The following is a 17428-nucleotide window of genomic DNA, read 5'->3' on the forward strand; positions in this document are numbered from 1 at the left end:
GAATTTTTTTTTTTACATTTTAAACAGGCTGCACTATTTGAAAAAAAGGAAATTGTTTTTCAAGGTATGAGGCAGTAACGCACCCTGAGCTGAATCCAACCGGCTATGGCTGCACACAGACTACAGGGCGAGCTGGGCTCACACGGAGACCGTGCAGACAGCCGTAAACGGCGCTGCAAGGCCCAAAAACCCCCCTCTAGGTTATCCTATGTAGTATTTTTCCACAATTTAGCTGGAGACGGGTGGAAAAACACTAGTAGGAAATTTGAGAAAAAATGTGCAGCAGGCTGCACTATGAGCAAAAAAGAACAACTGTGTGAGGCAGTGTGAACCCCCACTGAGCTGAATACAACCGGGTATATGGCTGCACACAGACTACAGAGTGAGCTGCACACACACACACACACAGAGACCTTGCAGAACGCTGTTAAAACAGCGCTGCAAGGCAAGAGCAAGGTGAACAGTGAAGAACACACAGCGTTTTGCTAAATTAGCCTTTGGAAAGGAAAATAAAGCAATTAGCTATCTCAACTGGCCCTCAGTTAGAACACAGCGTCCTGTCCCTAACTGAAATCACAGCAGAGTGAGCGCAAAATGGCGGCAGCGTTTTTTATAGTGCAGAGTGACATCATTTCAGCAGCCAATCACAGCCTTGCCAGTACTTACATGCCCACCATGCTAAACAGGATGTGCCCACACTTCCAATCATTCCTCATTGGCTGCTGCGTTCAGTTTGAATTCTGGGAACTTCCGATTCCGGTATCCGATACGCGGGAAGTATCGGAATTCGGTATCAGAATTCCGATACCGCAAATATCGGCCGATACCCGATACTTGCGGTATCGGAATGCTCAACACTACTCATGTATGAATGCCATACCCCATGTCTCCACCATACACTATGGATTGCAGGCTCTATATTATTTAGATTTTTGGGGTCCTTTGTCCTGATCAATACCGGATACTCCATTGTGATGTGGGTGCGTTGATTGTCGCTGAAGTTTTGGACCTGTGTCACTGCCCCCCCTCTGGTGGTCATTTGTGCCGACGAATTCCCCTGATGGAGCGCATGAGTCATGATTCTGCGTCCGGCCGGCTGGAACGCATAGCGTTCCAAGAGATGCGTATGTGGGTGGTCATGCCTGGCGGGCGGTCCCACATACTTCCACGTCTGTGGGCGGAACTGTAGTTCCCACGTGACACAATTTTTTACGACCATAGGGACTGATTAGGGTTAGCAGGGCAAGTCTCCGCTGAGTGGAGGCGCCTACCGCTGAAACGTAGGGTGCCAACCTCCACAGTCAGGCGGGGACCAGTATTAAGGGATCGACAGGGTCTGATAGCTCACATATAAATTGTTTACTTTCCCTATGGTAACCTATGTGTATTAATGTCCTCAAATTTGGAATAATTGTTCTTAACTTTATGGATTAAAAGTTATATTTTAGGGATTCTTGGTTTTCTGGTTCTTGTTGGTGTTTTTTGAGTGTGAACACACCCTTACCTCCAATCAACGCTCGTCATCTCCTGAAAGCCTGAACGTATGAACAGCGATTCGTCGTCCCATAGAAAGTAATGATCATTCTTTTCAGTGATTTTTTTGCTTTTTTTTTTTGCAGGGGTTTCTATAATACGGCAGAAAAAGACGTCGTGTGGACTCACAGAGTTTTAGTAAGTTTTAGTGAGAGTTTTCGGAGCAGGTCCACTCCCAAAAATGTCTGAAAAATCCTGCAAAAAAACGTCTGAAAGACTTTTCTCGGAGACGGACATATCATAGGTATAATCTGTGCAGTCGCACTGGGGCCCATCCGCCTCCAAAGCAGAAAGCAGCGTCTGTCCCCGACATTAAGAGGGGCCCATATACTCGCTCCGGGGTCCTCTCTCTGTGGCCCCCGATTCTTCCTATTCGTTCCTGTTGCTGTTCATGGGTTCGGTCTTTTGAGCGTTTTTCTGCTCAATGCCTGTTGGGGAAAAAAGAAAGTGCGCCCCTCTCCTTAGAAGCCTCCTAAAGAGGCACTGTCCAATCAAAAGGCTGCAATAATGCGATAGGAAAAAACTAATAATAGGAAACCTATTATTGGCCATTAATGACCTCATATAATGAAGGCCGGGATCTGGCACCATAGACGGGTGATCACAAGATTTTGGAGGAATAATAAATAATTTCAAGATGTGCACAAAATTATATAACTACCTAGCGGGTCAGTAAACTCACCGGCTCCTGTCCTCAGGCCACAATTAATTGTCCTTCTTCCTATTTCCTAATTTTCTCTTGGTCATTATTTTGCACTTCACTTATAATCTCTATAAAGGAACTCTGTGAGCATTACCACTCATGACCACAGGGTGGCAGTAAAAGCTGCTTGAAAACTTTAAATCCAATATTTGCTCTTTTGCTTACATTTTGTCACCAGGGGGCAGCATTGTATCACCAACCTGACTGTTGGGTATACTGGTTATACTGGATACACTGGGTATACCTGTTAACGCTCCCATTTTTAAATACAAAAAAAAAAAAAAAACTTTTCGTAATTTATTTTAATTGTATTTTATTACTTTTTTTTGCAATTTCAAAAAGTTCAACCCTATTTTTGGGGTATAATACAATCTTCTACCTTTTTCTGGCTACCTCTGAGATCGAATCTATATTTGATCTCATTTGCTTAACAAAAAAAAAAGTATCAGATTTCTAAACTCTCATTCCCATGGTCCTTTCTTGGTCCTTGCGTTTCTTGAGCTTCACTGCGTTTTTTTTAACCCCTTCAATAAAATGCATAAAAAAACACCTTAAACGGTATAAAAAATGCTCGTAACGTACACAGTGTTTTTTCCTGCCAACGCTGCGTTTTTCATGCAGGAAAAAAAATGCTGCAAATAAACAGTGCGTAGCTTGTTTGAGCTAGGGAGATATAGAAGAGCTGAGCTCGAAGGATGTAGCAGAGTGCTGGGTAGCAGAGCTGAGAATAAGATGTAGCAGATCAGATAATATTGCAGTGTGTGAGGGGCGGTAAAGCGCACAATGTCTTTCCAGACGGATTCTACTTAGAAAAATGCGGCGTCTAACATCTCTGTGTAAAACGTTTCTTAACCAGTTTGGGTTTCCCAAGATGCCAAGCGGTTAGAAAATCCGACCAGGCGTCTCGTTAGGTCACATTCTGTGCTGGAAAATAAAAATTAATGGGGGGTCTCAGAGGCGGCCTGGACCTCCCACAGGGGTCTTTTTAGGCGTTTTGTCAACATTTTTGCTTGAAAAATCGTTAGTGATATTTTTATTGCTGAATGGACTTTTTTTTTAAAAAAAAGATGCCACAAAAACACTGGAAAAACGCTACAAATAAAGCAATTAGCCCCTCACAATCCCTGGCCTCTCTGGTCCCAGCAGTGCTCCGTTTAGGCAGTCAGCCCCCAGAACACCCAGCTCTTGGGATCCCAGCAGTGCTCCATTTATGCAGTCAGCCCCCAGAACACCCAGCTCTTGGGATCCCAGCAGTGCTCCATTTATGCAGTCAGCCCCCAGAACATCCAGCTCTTGGGATCCCAGCAGTGCTCCATTTACGCAGTCAGCCCCCAGAACATCCAGCTCTTGGGATCCCAGCAGTGCTCCATTTAGGCAGTCAGCCCCCAGAACACCCAGCTCTTGGGATCCCAGCAGTGCTCCATTTAGGCAGTCAGCCCCCAGAACACCCAGCTCTTGGGATCCCAGCAGTGCTCCATTTAGGCAGTCAACCCCCAGAACACCCAGCTCTTGGGATCCCAGCATTGCTCCATTTAGGCAGTCAATCCCCAGAACATCCAGCTCTTGGGATCCTAGCATTGCTCCATTTAGGCAGTCAACCCCCAGAACATCCAGCTCTTGGGATCCCAGCATTGCTCCATTTAGGCAGTCAACCCCCAGAACACCAAGCTCTTGGGATCCCAGCAGTGCTCCATTTAGGTAGTCAACCCCCAGAACACCCAGCTCTTTGGATCCCAGCAGTGCTCCATTTAGGCAGTCAACCCCCAGAACACCCAGCTTTTGGGATCCCAGCATTGCTCCATTTAGGAGGTCAGCCCCCAGAACACCCAGCTCTTTGGATCCCAGCAGTGCTCCATTTAGGCAGTCAACCCCCAGAACACCCAGCTTTTGGGATCCCAGCAATGCTCCATTTAGGCAGTCAGCCCCCAGAACACCCAGCTCTTGGGATCCCAGCAGTGATGTTTGGGCAGACAGCCCCCCAGAACATCCAGCTCTTGGGATCACAGCAGTGCTCCATTTAGGCAGTCAACCCCCAGAATACCCAGCTCTTGGGATTCCAGCAGTGCTCCATTTAGGCAGTCAACTCCCAGAACACCCAGCTCTTGGGATCCCAGCTGTGCTCCATTTACGCAGTCAGCCCCCAGAACACCCAGCTCTTGGGATACCAGCAGTGCTCCATTTAGGCAGTCAACCCCCAGAACACCCAGCTCTTGGGATCCCAGCAGTGCTCCATTTAGGCAGTCAGCCCCCAGAACACCCAGCTCTTGGGATACCAGCAGTGCTCCATTTAGGCAGTCAACCCCCAGAACACCCAGCTCTTGGGATCCCAGCAGTGCTCCATTTAGGCAGTCAGCCCCCAGAACACCCAGCTCTTGGGATCCCAGCAGTGCTCCATTTAGGCAGTCAACCCCCAGAACACCCAGCTCTTGGGATCCCAGCAGTGCTCCATTTAGGCAGTCAACCCCCAGAACATCCAGCTCTTGGGATCCCAGCAGTGCTCCATTTAGGCAGTCAGCCCTCAGAACACCCATCTCTTCGGATCCCAGCAGTGCTCTGTTTAGGCAGTCAGCCCCCAGAACACCCAGCTCTTGGGATCCCAGCAGTGCTCCATTTAGGCAGTCAACCCCCAGAACATCCAGCTCTTGGGATCCCAGCAGTTATCCATTTAGGCAGTCAGCCCCCAGAACACCCAGCTCTTGGGATCCCAGCAGTGCTCTGTTTAGGCAGTCAGCCCCCAGAACACCCAGCTCTTGGGATCCCAGCAGTGCTCCATTTAGGCAGTCAACCCCCAGAACATCCAGCTCTTGGGATCCCAGCAGTGCTCCATTTAGGCAGTCAACCCCCAGAACATCCAGCTCTTGGGATCCCAGCAGTGCTCCATTTAGGCAGTCAACCCCCAGAACACCCAGCTTTTGGGATCCCAGCATTGCTCCATTTAGGCAGTCAGCCCCCAGAACACCCAGCTCTTGGGATCCCAGCAGTGATGTTTGGGCAGACAGCCCCCCAGAACATCCAGCTCTTGGGATCACAGCAGTGCTCCATTTAGGCAGTCAACCCCCAGAATACCCAGCTCTTGGGATTCCAGCAGTGATGTTTGGGCAGACAGCCCCCCAGAACATCCAGCTCTTGGGATCACAGCAGTGCTCCATTTAGGCAGTCAACCCCCAGAATACCCAGCTCTTGGGATCCCAGCAGTGATGTTTGGGCAGACAGCCCCCCAGAACATCCAGCTCTTGGGATCCCAGCAGTGCTCCATTTAGGCAGTCAACCCCCAGAACACCCAGCTCTTGGGATCCCAGCATTGCTCCATTTAGGCAGTCAATCCCCAGAACATCCAGCTCTTGGGATCCCAGCATTGCTCCATTTAGGCAGTCAACCCCCAGAACATCCAGCTCTTGGGATCCCAGCATTGCTCCATTTAGGCAGTCAACCCCCAGAACACCAAGCTCTTGGGATCCCAGCAGTGCTCCATTTAGGTAGTCAACCCCCAGAACACCCAGCTCTTTGGATCCCAGCAGTGCTCCATTTAGGCAGTCAACCCCCAGAACACCCAGCTTTTGGGATCCCAGCATTGCTCCATTTAGGAGGTCAGCCCCCAGAACACCCAGCTCTTTGGATCCCAGCAGTGCTCCATTTAGGCAGTCAGCCCCCAGAACACCCAGCTTTTGGGATCCCAGCATTGCTCCATTTAGGCAGTCAGCCCCCAGAACACCCAGCTCTTGGGATCCCAGCAGTGATGTTTGGGCAGACAGCCCCCCAGAACATCCAGCTCTTGGGATCACAGCAGTGCTCCATTTAGGCAGTCAACCCCCAGAATACCCAGCTCTTGGGATTCCAGCAGTGATGTTTGGGCAGACAGCCCCCCAGAACATCCAGCTCTTGGGATCACAGCAGTGCTCCATTTAGGCAGTCAACCCCCAGAATACCCAGCTCTTGGGATCCCAGCAGTGATGTTTGGGCAGACAGCCCCCCAGAACATCCAGCTCTTGGGATCCCAGCAGTGCTCCATTTAGGCAGTCAACCCCCAGAACACCCAGCTCTTGGGATCCCAGCATTGCTCCATTTAGGCAGTCAATCCCCAGAACATCCAGCTCTTGGGATCCCAGCATTGCTCCATTTAGGCAGTCAACCCCCAGAACATCCAGCTCTTGGGATCCCAGCATTGCTCCATTTAGGCAGTCAACCCCCAGAACACCAAGCTCTTGGGATCCCAGCAGTGCTCCATTTAGGTAGTCAACCCCCAGAACACCCAGCTCTTTGGATCCCAGCAGTGCTCCATTTAGGCAGTCAACCCCCAGAACACCCAGCTTTTGGGATCCCAGCATTGCTCCATTTAGGAGGTCAGCCCCCAGAACACCCAGCTCTTTGGATCCCAGCAGTGCTCCATTTAGGCAGTCAGCCCCCAGAACACCCAGCTTTTGGGATCCCAGCAATGCTCCATTTAGGCAGTCAGCCCCCAGAACACCCAGCTCTTGGGATCCCAGTAGTGATGTTTGGGCAGACAGCCCCCCAGAACATCCAGCTCTTGGGATCACAGCAGTGCTCCATTTAGGCAGTCAACCCCCAGAATACCCAGCTCTTGGGATCCCAGCAGTGCTCCATTTAGGCAGTCAACTCCCAGAACACCCAGCTCTTGGGATCCCAGCTGTGCTCCATTTACGCAGTCAGCCCCCAGAACACCCAGCTCTTGGGATCCCAGCAGTGCTCCATTTAGGCAGTCAGCCCCCAGAACACCCAGCTTTTGGGATACCAGCAGTGCTCCATTTAGGCAGTCAACCCCCAGAACACCCAGCTCTTGGGATCCCAGCAGTGCTCCATTTAGGCAGTCAACCCCCAGAACATCCAGCTCTTGGGATCCCAGCAGTGCTCCATTTAGGCAGTCAGCCCTCAGAACACCCATCTCTTCGGATCCCAGCAGTGCTCTGTTTAGGCAGTCAGCCCCCAGAACACCCAGCTCTTGGGATCCCAGCAGTGCTCCATTTAGGCAGTCAACCCCCAGAACATCCAGCTCTTGGGATCCCAGCAGTTATCCATTTAGGCAGTCAGCCCCCAGAACACCCAGCTCTTGGGATCCCAGCAGTGCTCTGTTTAGGCAGTCAGCCCCCAGAACACCCAGCTCTTGGGATCCCAGCAGTGCTCCATTTAGGCAGTCAACCCCCAGAACATCCAGCTCTTGGTATCCCAGCAGTGCTCCATTTAGGCAGTCAACCCCCAGAACATCCAGCTCTTGGGATCCCAGCAGTGCTCCATTTAGGCAGTCAACCCCCAGAACACCCAGCTTTTGGGATCCCAGCATTGCTCCATTTAGGCAGTCAGCCCCCAGAACACCCAGCTTTTGGGATCCCAGCATTGCTCCATTTAGGCAGTCAACCCCCAGAACACCCAGCTTTTGGGATCCCAGCATTGCTCCATTTAGGCAGTCAGCCCCCAGAACATCCAGCTCTTGGGATCACAGCAGTGCTCCATTTAGGCAGTCAACCCCCAGAACACCCAGCTCTTGGGATCCCAGCAGTGCTCCATTTAGGCAGTCAACTCCCAGAACACCCAGCTCTTGGGATCCCAGCTGTGCTCCATTTACGCAGTCAGCCCCCAGAACACCCAGCTCTTGGGATACCAGCAGTGCTCCATTTAGGCAGTCAACCCCCAGAACACCCAGCTCTTGGGATCCCAGCAGTGCTCCATTTAGGCAGTCAGCCCCCAGAACACCCAGCTCTTGGGATACCAGCAGTGCTCCATTTAGGCAGTCAACCCCCAGAACACCCAGCTCTTGGGATCCCAGCAGTGCTCCATTTAGGCAGTCAGCCCCCAGAACACCCAGCTCTTGGGATCCCAGCAGTGCTCCATTTAGGCAGTCAACCCCCAGAACACCCAGCTCTTGGGATCCCAGCAGTGCCCCATTTAGGCAGTCAGCCCTCAGAACACCCATCTCTTCGGATCCCAGCAGTGCTCTGTTTAGGCAGTCAGCCCCCAGAACACCCAGCTCTTGGGATCCCAGCAGTGATGTTTGGGCAGACAGCCCCCCAGAACATCCAGCTCTTTGGATCCCAGCAGTGCTCCATTTAGGCAGTCAGCCCTCAGAACACTCAGCTTTTGGGATCCCAGCATTGCTCCATTTAGGCAGTCAACCCCCAGAACACCCAGCTCTTGGGATCACAGCAGTGCTCCATTTAGGCAGTCAACCCCCAAAACACCCAGCTCTTGGGATCCCAGCAGTGCTCCATTTATGCAGTCAGCCCCCAGAACACCCAGCTCTTGAGATCCCAGCAGTGCTCCATTTACGCAGTCAACCCCCAGAACACCCAGCGCTTGGGATCCCAGCAGTGCTCCATTTAGGCAGTCAGCCCTCAGAACACCCATCTCTTCGGATCCCAGCAGTGCTCTGTTTAGGCAGTCAGCCCCCAGAACACCCAGCTCTTGGGATCCCAGCAGTTATCCGTTTAGGCCGTTAGCCACCAGAACACCCAGCTCTTGGGATCCCAGCAGTGCTCTGTTTAGGCAGCAAGCCCCCAAAACATACAGTTCTTGGGATCCCAGCAGTGATCCATTTAGGCAGTCAGCCCCCCAGAACTAGTGTGGGCCTGCTGCATCCTGTTAGAAATGCATTTGTCATCAGACAGGTGAGAAGGCTGTATCCTTATGGTATGTGGTGTTATTTTTAATTTTCCTCTGTTAGCCGTTTTTTAAGTTAGGGTTAGGACTCGCAAGTATGGGGACCCTTGACCTTGGGTCGTGAGCTTATCTATTTTGGCCAAAATATTAACCAATACCTCATTTAATGAATTTATCATATGCATTAATTTTTTTATACTTTGCATCATTTTTTGCAGGCTGCAGCCAGGCCACTTTTTGTTGGCTTGGTTTATTGGGGCATCTGTCACTGTGGGGTGCATATACAGTGGGGCAAAAAAGTATTTAGTCAGTCAGCAATAGTGCAAGTTCCACCACTTAAAAAGATGAGAGGCGTCTGTAATTTACATCATAGGTAGACCTCAACTATGGGAGACAAACTGAGAAAAGAAAATCCAGAAAATCACATTGTCTGTTTTTTTAACAATTTATTTGCATATTATGGTGGAAAATAAGTATTTGGTCAGACATAAACAATCAAGATTTCTGGCTCTCACAGACCTGTAACTTCTTCTTTAAGAGTCTCCTCTTTCCTCCACTCATTACCTGTAGTAATGGCACCTGTTTAAACTTGTTATCAGTATAAAAAGACACCTGTGCACACCCTCAAACAGTCTGACTCCAAACTCCACTATGGTGAAGACCAAAGAGCTGTCAAAGGACACCAGAAACAAAATTGTAGCCCTGCACCAGGCTGGGAAGACTGAATCTGCAATAGCCAACCAGCTTGGAGTGAAGAAATCAACAGTGGGAGCAATAATTAGAAAATGGAAGACATACAAGACCACTGATAATCTCCCTCGATCTGGGGCTCCACGCAAAATCCCACCCCGTGGGGTCAGAATGATCACAAGAACGGTGAGCAAAAATCCCAGAACCACGCGGGGGGACCTAGTGAATGAACTGCAGAGAGCTGGGACCAATGTAACAAGGCCTACCATAAGTAACACACTACGCCACCATGGACTCAGATCCTGCAGTGCCAGACGTGTCCCACTGCTTAAGCCAGTACATGTCCGGGCCCGTCTGAAGTTTGCTAGAGAGCATTTGGATGATCCAGAGGAGTTTGGGGAGAATGTCCTATGGTCAGATGAAACCAAACTGGAACTGTTTGGTAGAAACACAACTTGTCGTGTTTGGAGGAAAAAGAATACTGAGTTGCATCCATCAAACACCATACCTACTGTAAAGCATGGTGGTGGAAACATCATGCTTTGGGGCTGTTTCTCTGCAAAGGGGCCAGGACGACTGATCCGGGTACATGAAAGAATGAATGGGGCCATGTATCGTGAGATTTTGAGTGCAAACCTCATTCCATCAGCAAGGGCATTGAAGATGAAACGTGGCTGGGTCTTTCAACATGACAATGATCCAAAGCACACCGCCAGGGCAACGAAGGAGTGGCTTCGTAAGAAGCATTTCAAGGTCCTGGAGTGGCCTAGCCAGTCTCCAGATCTCAACCCTATAGAAAACCTTTGGAGGGAGTTGAAAGTCCGTGTTGCCAAGCAAAAAGCCAAAAACATCACTGCTCTAGAGGAGATCTGCATGGAGGAATGGGCCAACATACCAACAACAGTGTGTGGCAACCTTGTGAAGACTTACAGAAAACGTTTGACCTCTGTCATTGCCAACAAAGGATATATTACAAAGTATTGAGATGAAATTTTGTTTCTGACCAAATACTTATTTTCCACCATAATATGCAAATAAATTGTTAAAAAAACAGACAATGTGATTTTCTGGATTTTTTTTTCTCAGTTTGTCTCCCATAGTTGAGGTCTACCTATGATGTAAATTACAGACACCTCTCATCTTTTTAAGTGGTGGAACTTGCACTATTGCTGACTGACTAAATACTTTTTTGCCCCACTGTATAATGCTGGGCAGTCAATAGGCTGTAAGCCGGACACTTTGCATCGCACATACCTGTGTGACTGGCGTCCTACGCAAGCCCTGTTTGTGTGCAATTTTTTCTACTAGGCAGCCTCCATAATCAGGTAGGTATGTGGGTGGGTAGCTGTATCTATCAGTAGTTTGCACCTGTGCTGCCCCTTGCTTTTATTATTGGGGGCCTGCTGCATCCTGCTAGTGTATTTGTCATCTGACAGGTTTTGGGAAGGCTGTATCCTTATAGTATGTGGGTTTTTTTTTTAATTTTTCTATGTTAGAAGCCCCCCAGAACACCCAGCTCTTGGGATCCCAGCAGTGATTCGTTTAGGCAATCAGCCCCCACATTTCCTGATTTTTGGATCCAATTAGGGTCAGCTTCCCCACAACTTCCAACATTTGAGGTCCCAGCGGTGCTTTGTTTAGGCAGTCAGCTCCTCACAAGACCTAGCTCTTGGGGTCACAGTGGTGCTCCTTTAAGGCAGTCAGCCAGCCTCAAGTCCTGGATTTTAGGGTCCCAATGGTGCTTCGCTTAGCCAGTCAGCCCCCCACAAGTCCTAGTCCTCGGATCCCAGTGGTACTTCATTTAGGCAGTCAGCTCCCCACAATATTCAGCTCTTGAGGTCCCAGTGGTGCTTTGTTTAGGCAGTCAGCTCCTCTCAAGGCCTAGCTCTTGGGGTCACAGTGGTGCTCCTTTAACGCAGTCAGCCAGCCTCAAGTCCTGGATTTTAGGGTCCCAATGGTGCTTCGCTTAGCCAGTCAGCCCCCCACAAGTCCTAGTCCTGGGATCCCAGTGGTACTTCGTTTAGGCAGTCAGCCCCCCACAATCCCCAGCTCTTAAGGTCTCAGTGGTGCTTTGTTTAGGCAGTAAGCTCCTCACAAGGCCTAGCTCTTGGGGTCACAGTGGTGCTCCTTTAAGGCGGTCAGCCAGCCTCAAGTCTTGGATTTTAGGGTCCCAATGGTGCTTCGCTTAGCCAGTCAGCCCCCCACAAGTCCTAGTCCTCGGATCCCAGTGGTACTTCATTTAGGCAGTCAGCCCCCCACAATCCCCAGCTCTTGAGGTCTCAGTGGTGCTTTGTTTAGGCAGTCAGCTCCTCACAAGGCCTAGCTCTTGGGGTCACAGTGGTGCTCCTTTAAGGCGGTCAGCCAGCCTCAAGTCCTGGATTTTAGGGTCCCAATGGTGCTTCGCTTAGCCAGTCAGCCCCCCACAAGTCCTAGTCCTAGGATCCCAGTTGTACTTCGTTTAGGCAGTCAGCCCCCCACAATCTTTAGCTCTTGAGGTCCCAGTGGTGCTTTGTTTAGGCAGTCAGCTCCTCACAAGTCTCGGCACTTGGGGTCCCAGCCATTCTTCGTTTAGGCAGTAAGCCCCCCACAAGTCCCTAGTCTTGAGATCCCAGTGGTGCTTCATTTAGGCAATCAGACCCCCACAGTCCCTGGCTCTTGGGGTCCCAGCGGTGCAACGTTTACGCTGTCAGCCCCCAGCTGTGTTCCCGGGAAATGTCAACAGGAATGTCAGTGCCGGAGGGAAGCGCGTCCTGCATTGATGACAGGGATTTAAGCTTTCTATTGAACGTCCCGGCCGCCGCGAGCTGCTTAATCTTTGATACAATTACATCTTGCTGCGTGCCCCCACTGCCCTGCGCAAACAAGGCTTCACCGCCGCTCCAGGCCTGAATCCCAAATGTGTCATTTAATCCAGCCAGCGGGATTGTGGGTAAGCTCCGGAGTGAATCATTGCATCACTAAGGCTGGATTTGAGCAATTTTCAAGCAATTGCCCTTCAATAACCTGTAATCCTGAGAGGCGGGAGGAGATCTGCATCGTTCCCACCGTCTTAGCGGCTATTGATTGACTTCTGCAAAGTCTAATAGAATGGAAATAGGGAGGAAGATGGAGACGGGGCCGAGTTCCAAGGTCAGGAGCTCCGTGACGTCAGACAGAGCCACGTTCAAGTGAGAAGAGCAGGAAATCCCAGGAACATGGATGTCCTATACTGATAGCGTTGTTCAGCTCGTCCTCAGTTACATCCGATCCTGGGAAAGCAACCAAAGTGGCCCCAAAACTGCACAAAGGAGGCCGGATACACGTATCGGTGGGCTCTGCTATAACACCCCACTTCCCCAGACATAATAGATGATTGCTACCAGTATGACTGTAGGCTGCATATCGATGGTCATATCGATATCGGTGGTCATATTGGTGGTCATATCGGTGGTCATATCAGTTGTCATATCATTGGTCATATCGGTGGTCGTATCAGTGGTCATATCATTGGTCATATCGGTGGTCGTATCAGTGGTCATATCATTGGTCATATCGGTGGTCGTATGGGTGGTCGTATCAGTGGTCATATCAGTGGTCATATCGGTGGTCGTATCGATGGTCATATGGGTGGTCGTATGGGTCGTCGTATCAGTGGTCATATCGGTGGTCATATCAGTGGTCATATCGGTGGTCGTATCGGTGGTCATATCTGTGGTCGTATCAATGGTCATATCGGCAATCACATGCTTTCTCAGGAACAGCAGTAAAGGAAAAATTGCAGCCGATATATTGTGATAGGTCATTCCAGTTAGTGAGATTTATGGGGTTTAAAGGGACCCATCACTTTTGCAATGCACCTGCTGTGTCCACATGTTTAGACACATGTGTCTAGACAACACCCCTCTGCGTGGCCTGCTCCACACTGACCTTAAAGGGGTTGTCCCTCCTGGAATATAGTTTAGGATTTCTGAATAAGTTCTGATTCATTATGTAATATATATTTGAGCTCTAAAACGTCTACACAGACCGTTATTGAATGATTTGCTGCCCGTAGCCACCACTAGAGGGAGCTCACTGCAGCCTGCTGCACATTGAGCTCAATAATAATATAAGCTCCCCCTGGTGGAGACTGCAGGTAGTCAGTTATTAAATCTAGGTTTATGAAGGAGATATGTATCAGGAAACTATAGAGATGTATTCAGAATATATTAGGTTCCTGAGCCCAGTGCAAAATGAGCCATGCTGGGTTTATTTATTTTGTAAGATTTTCTGGAAGATCCAGAAACAGTCTTGTAGAAATACCATAGAGAACAAAGACCATATTCTCCTGCTAATCAGTTTCATTTTCTATTAGTGGCAGGTGGAAGTTGAACCCCACAGCCAAAGAGGTGTGGTTTAGCAATTACTTATGCTACTGCACAGAAGGCAGATGGGGGAGGCTCCTGCTGCAAACAGTTATCTTTAGTGTTATCTGCAACCTCATGTGCAGCGCCCCAGAGATCTGGTCGTTGCAGTAATGTCGCTCTGCCACTAAGGGGAGTGATGGTACGTCTGATGGCACTAAAGGAGTTCTTCTGACCAGGTATCACCAGCACACATTACACTTCACACTCCGGACACTAGGGGGAGCAAAAGGTTTTATTTATTAGGCCACTCCTCACACTGGTAAAACTAGGGGTTGGATAGGAAGTTAGTCAGAAGCTGACTGGGTTGGATTCAGGCAACATCCCGTGGCAGGGGGTGTTGCAGAGAGAAGATTCAGGGGGGGCCCTGTCAGGCGTGGGAACCTGGCAGGTACCTAGCGACCAGAATAGAACGTTACGGAACCGCACCTGCACACCCCGCGGCGGTATCCTAATAAAGAGACACGAGGCGAAGGATATTGTGGAACAGTGAGAAACGAGATCAAGCACAAACGAGAGCCAGTAGGAGTCGTACCCCGAGAACGGCAACATCCTACTGAGGCGCGTGGCCGGAACACCGAGGAAGTAACTGACTCTATGCCTTACTTCTAACTCTGCAGGACAGTTAATTATAGGTTGGCTGCCTACCTTACATCACCTAAGCAGACATAGGGGGCAACGTGTGGAGAGGGGCGCCTCTAGGGTCCCGGAAGAACTCCGAGCCTACCCGTCAAACGGGTGCATCCTAGCCATAACATACCTGGGGGACGGAGAAGTAGAAAGAAGTGGAACGAATTAGAAAGAAACGAGAATAGAAGTTGTGAGGACTATCCCGAATGCTCAGCAGGGAAGCACTACAACACACAGGCGCTAGTGGTAGGCACTGATTTCCACCTGCAAAGAGAACTCTGGATGTGCCTTCGGACCGGCCGGTCTCTGATAGCCCTGTTAACTGTGCTCTGGATTGAGGATCCTGAAGTCACCAGTAAAGAGGTAACGAGACTGCAACCCTGTGTCCTCTTTATTGTCTGTACCTCACACCATCACCATCCACCTTACTGGGAAGCCCTGGGGACATAATTCACCTGTGGGAAGGTTTACCATCTAGCTGCCATCACATCACCCCAGTGGATCCCAAGCAGCGTCGGTCACCCTGACCGAACACCACAGGTGGGGTCACTAAACCTTGACAGACTCGTATCACCTTTCATTGGACGCCCCTTAGCAGGGTCACAGACCGGGTCCAGCCACCGTGACATCCCCAGAACTGAGCCAGCAGAGGACCGGTACCGAGTAACCCGCGGCCCTGCGTCTGGGGGCGCTCTAACTTGGCGTCACGAACAGGATTGTACTTAAGCCTGAAGAATCAGGTCATGTGTGCCTTGGAACTGTGATCGAATTGTGCTTGAACCGTGATTTATTGCAAAGACTGTGTATTGCTGATTGCTGTAAAGATTCCCGCCAAAATCGCCGCCATTATAGCGCCACGAGGAGTGCAGGAGAAGAAGAAGGGCGTGGAGTTGTGGGCGTGGAAGAACTGAGACGCGCGAACAGCCATGACCACCCAGTCCAAATATTTCTGTACCTTGAGGACGTGTCCGTCAGCGGCCGAGATCCGCCTCCTGATTCTCAATGGAGGGCAGAGACAGAGAAAACGGAACTGCCCACGAAGGAGAGAGTGGGAAAGAGACCAGGAAGCGACCCACGTGGAGGACACCATGGCCAGTCGCTCAGACCCAGAATGCAGGGTTGAAGCAGAGGGCTCCCTCAGCTACCCGGACGAGCACAGCAGCCAGATCTCCACAGCTGGGACCGGTCTCCTGCAGGGCGAGATGGAGGATCTGATGGAGGAGCTTCTCCAGTGGTGGCTGGAGACCAAGGCCTCGTGCCAGGAGGCATCGGCGGAGGAACCCCCGACATCGGATCGTTTGCCGTCACCAGAGCCGGCTGCGATGGAAGAAGCCGCATCGGCCGGTGAGTCTGCCGACCCCGTTCCGCAGGCGGAGGACCTGCTGATAGGCCTCGTCGCGGCACCCCCTTCCCCTGGGCCCCACACCCGTCAGCGCCTTCCACACTGGGACCGGGCCACGGGCATGGAAGACTTCCTAAAGGCCCCGATCTCGCCGATCACCATGCCAGGCGAGGTCTATGCCGAGCGCACAGTATGCCGCTGGGTGAACCCGGGATCTGACTTCATGGGGTTCACCGGGGTGAAGACGCAGGAAGGGGAGATGGTGGAGGCCCTCAGCTGGGAAGACTACAAGGCCCAGCTGGATCAGCAGTGGGAGGAGCAGGAGAGGAGGTATCAGGCCGGACGAGAGGCCCACTACCGGCCGGACCTCGCGGTAAAGGACCGGGCCCGCAAAGACCGTACCACCCACCAGGCCCCGCGCAGGCAGGGCACCGTTGTAGATTTTAAGCTCCGTGGGGGGTGGGGCTTCATCAAGGAGCCGGACCTGTATTCAGAGGTCTTCGTAAACCGGAGGGATGTGGAGTCCCATCTCAAAGAGGGACACCCGGACCGGGATCTCTACCCGGGGGATGAGGACACCTATACTCAGCACTTTGGGGAAAGGGGGTGGTTCGCCCTGAATGTTCACAAGCGGCAAGGCCCCGTGACATCATCAAACAAAACGTCGGAGAAGCCGTCCCCCATAGCAAGGGTGCCCCCTTGTGACCGGACAACTGCTATCACCAAAACTACGGTGGTGACCCCCACGTGCACCATCGTTAAGACCACCACTTGCACCGTGGACACCACTACTATGGTGGCGGAAAGCCCATCCTCAGGAGTGGTTAGTACCCCGGCCGTTGCGGGGCTCAGAACAATCGCCACCCAGACCCCTGCCTGGAGCGAAGGATCTCCTGTGACCACACCTAGTGCCCACAAGTACCCGGGTGGATGGCCCCGCCCACTGCTGCCTGCGGAGCTACGACCACCAACATCAAAGAAATAAACCTCGAAGGCCCGCGTTTGTAAATAGTTAACTTCTTGTTTTCTCGTTACTTGATGCTAAAACCCGTAGGGGTTAGAGAGTCCTCCTGAGAACCGTAGAACGATAATTGGTTGACTATCGAATTGTCATAGATCGAATTGTGCTTCAACCGTGATTTATTGCAAAGACTGTGTATTGCTGATTGCTGTAAAGATTCCCGCCAAAACCGCCGCCATTATCGCGCCACGAGGAGTGCAGGAGAAGAAGAAGGGCGTGGAGTTGTGGGCGTGGAAGAACTGAGACGCGCGAACACCCATGACCGCCCAGTCCAAATATTTCTGTACCTTGAGGACGTGTCCGTCAGCGGCCGAGATCCACCTCCTGATTCTCAATGGAGGGCAGAGACAGAGAAAACGGAACCGCCCATGAAGGAGAGAGCGGGAAAGAGACCAGGAAGCGACCCACGTGGAGGACACCATGGCCAGTCGCTCAGACCCAGAATGCGGGGTTGAAGCAGAGGGCTCCCTCAGCTACCCGGACGAGCACAGCAGCCAGATCTCCACAGCTGGGACCGG

This window comes from Ranitomeya imitator, chromosome 1, assembly GCF_032444005.1.
Source record: "Ranitomeya imitator isolate aRanImi1 chromosome 1, aRanImi1.pri, whole genome shotgun sequence".
Lineage (NCBI taxonomy): Eukaryota > Metazoa > Chordata > Amphibia > Anura > Dendrobatidae > Ranitomeya > Ranitomeya imitator.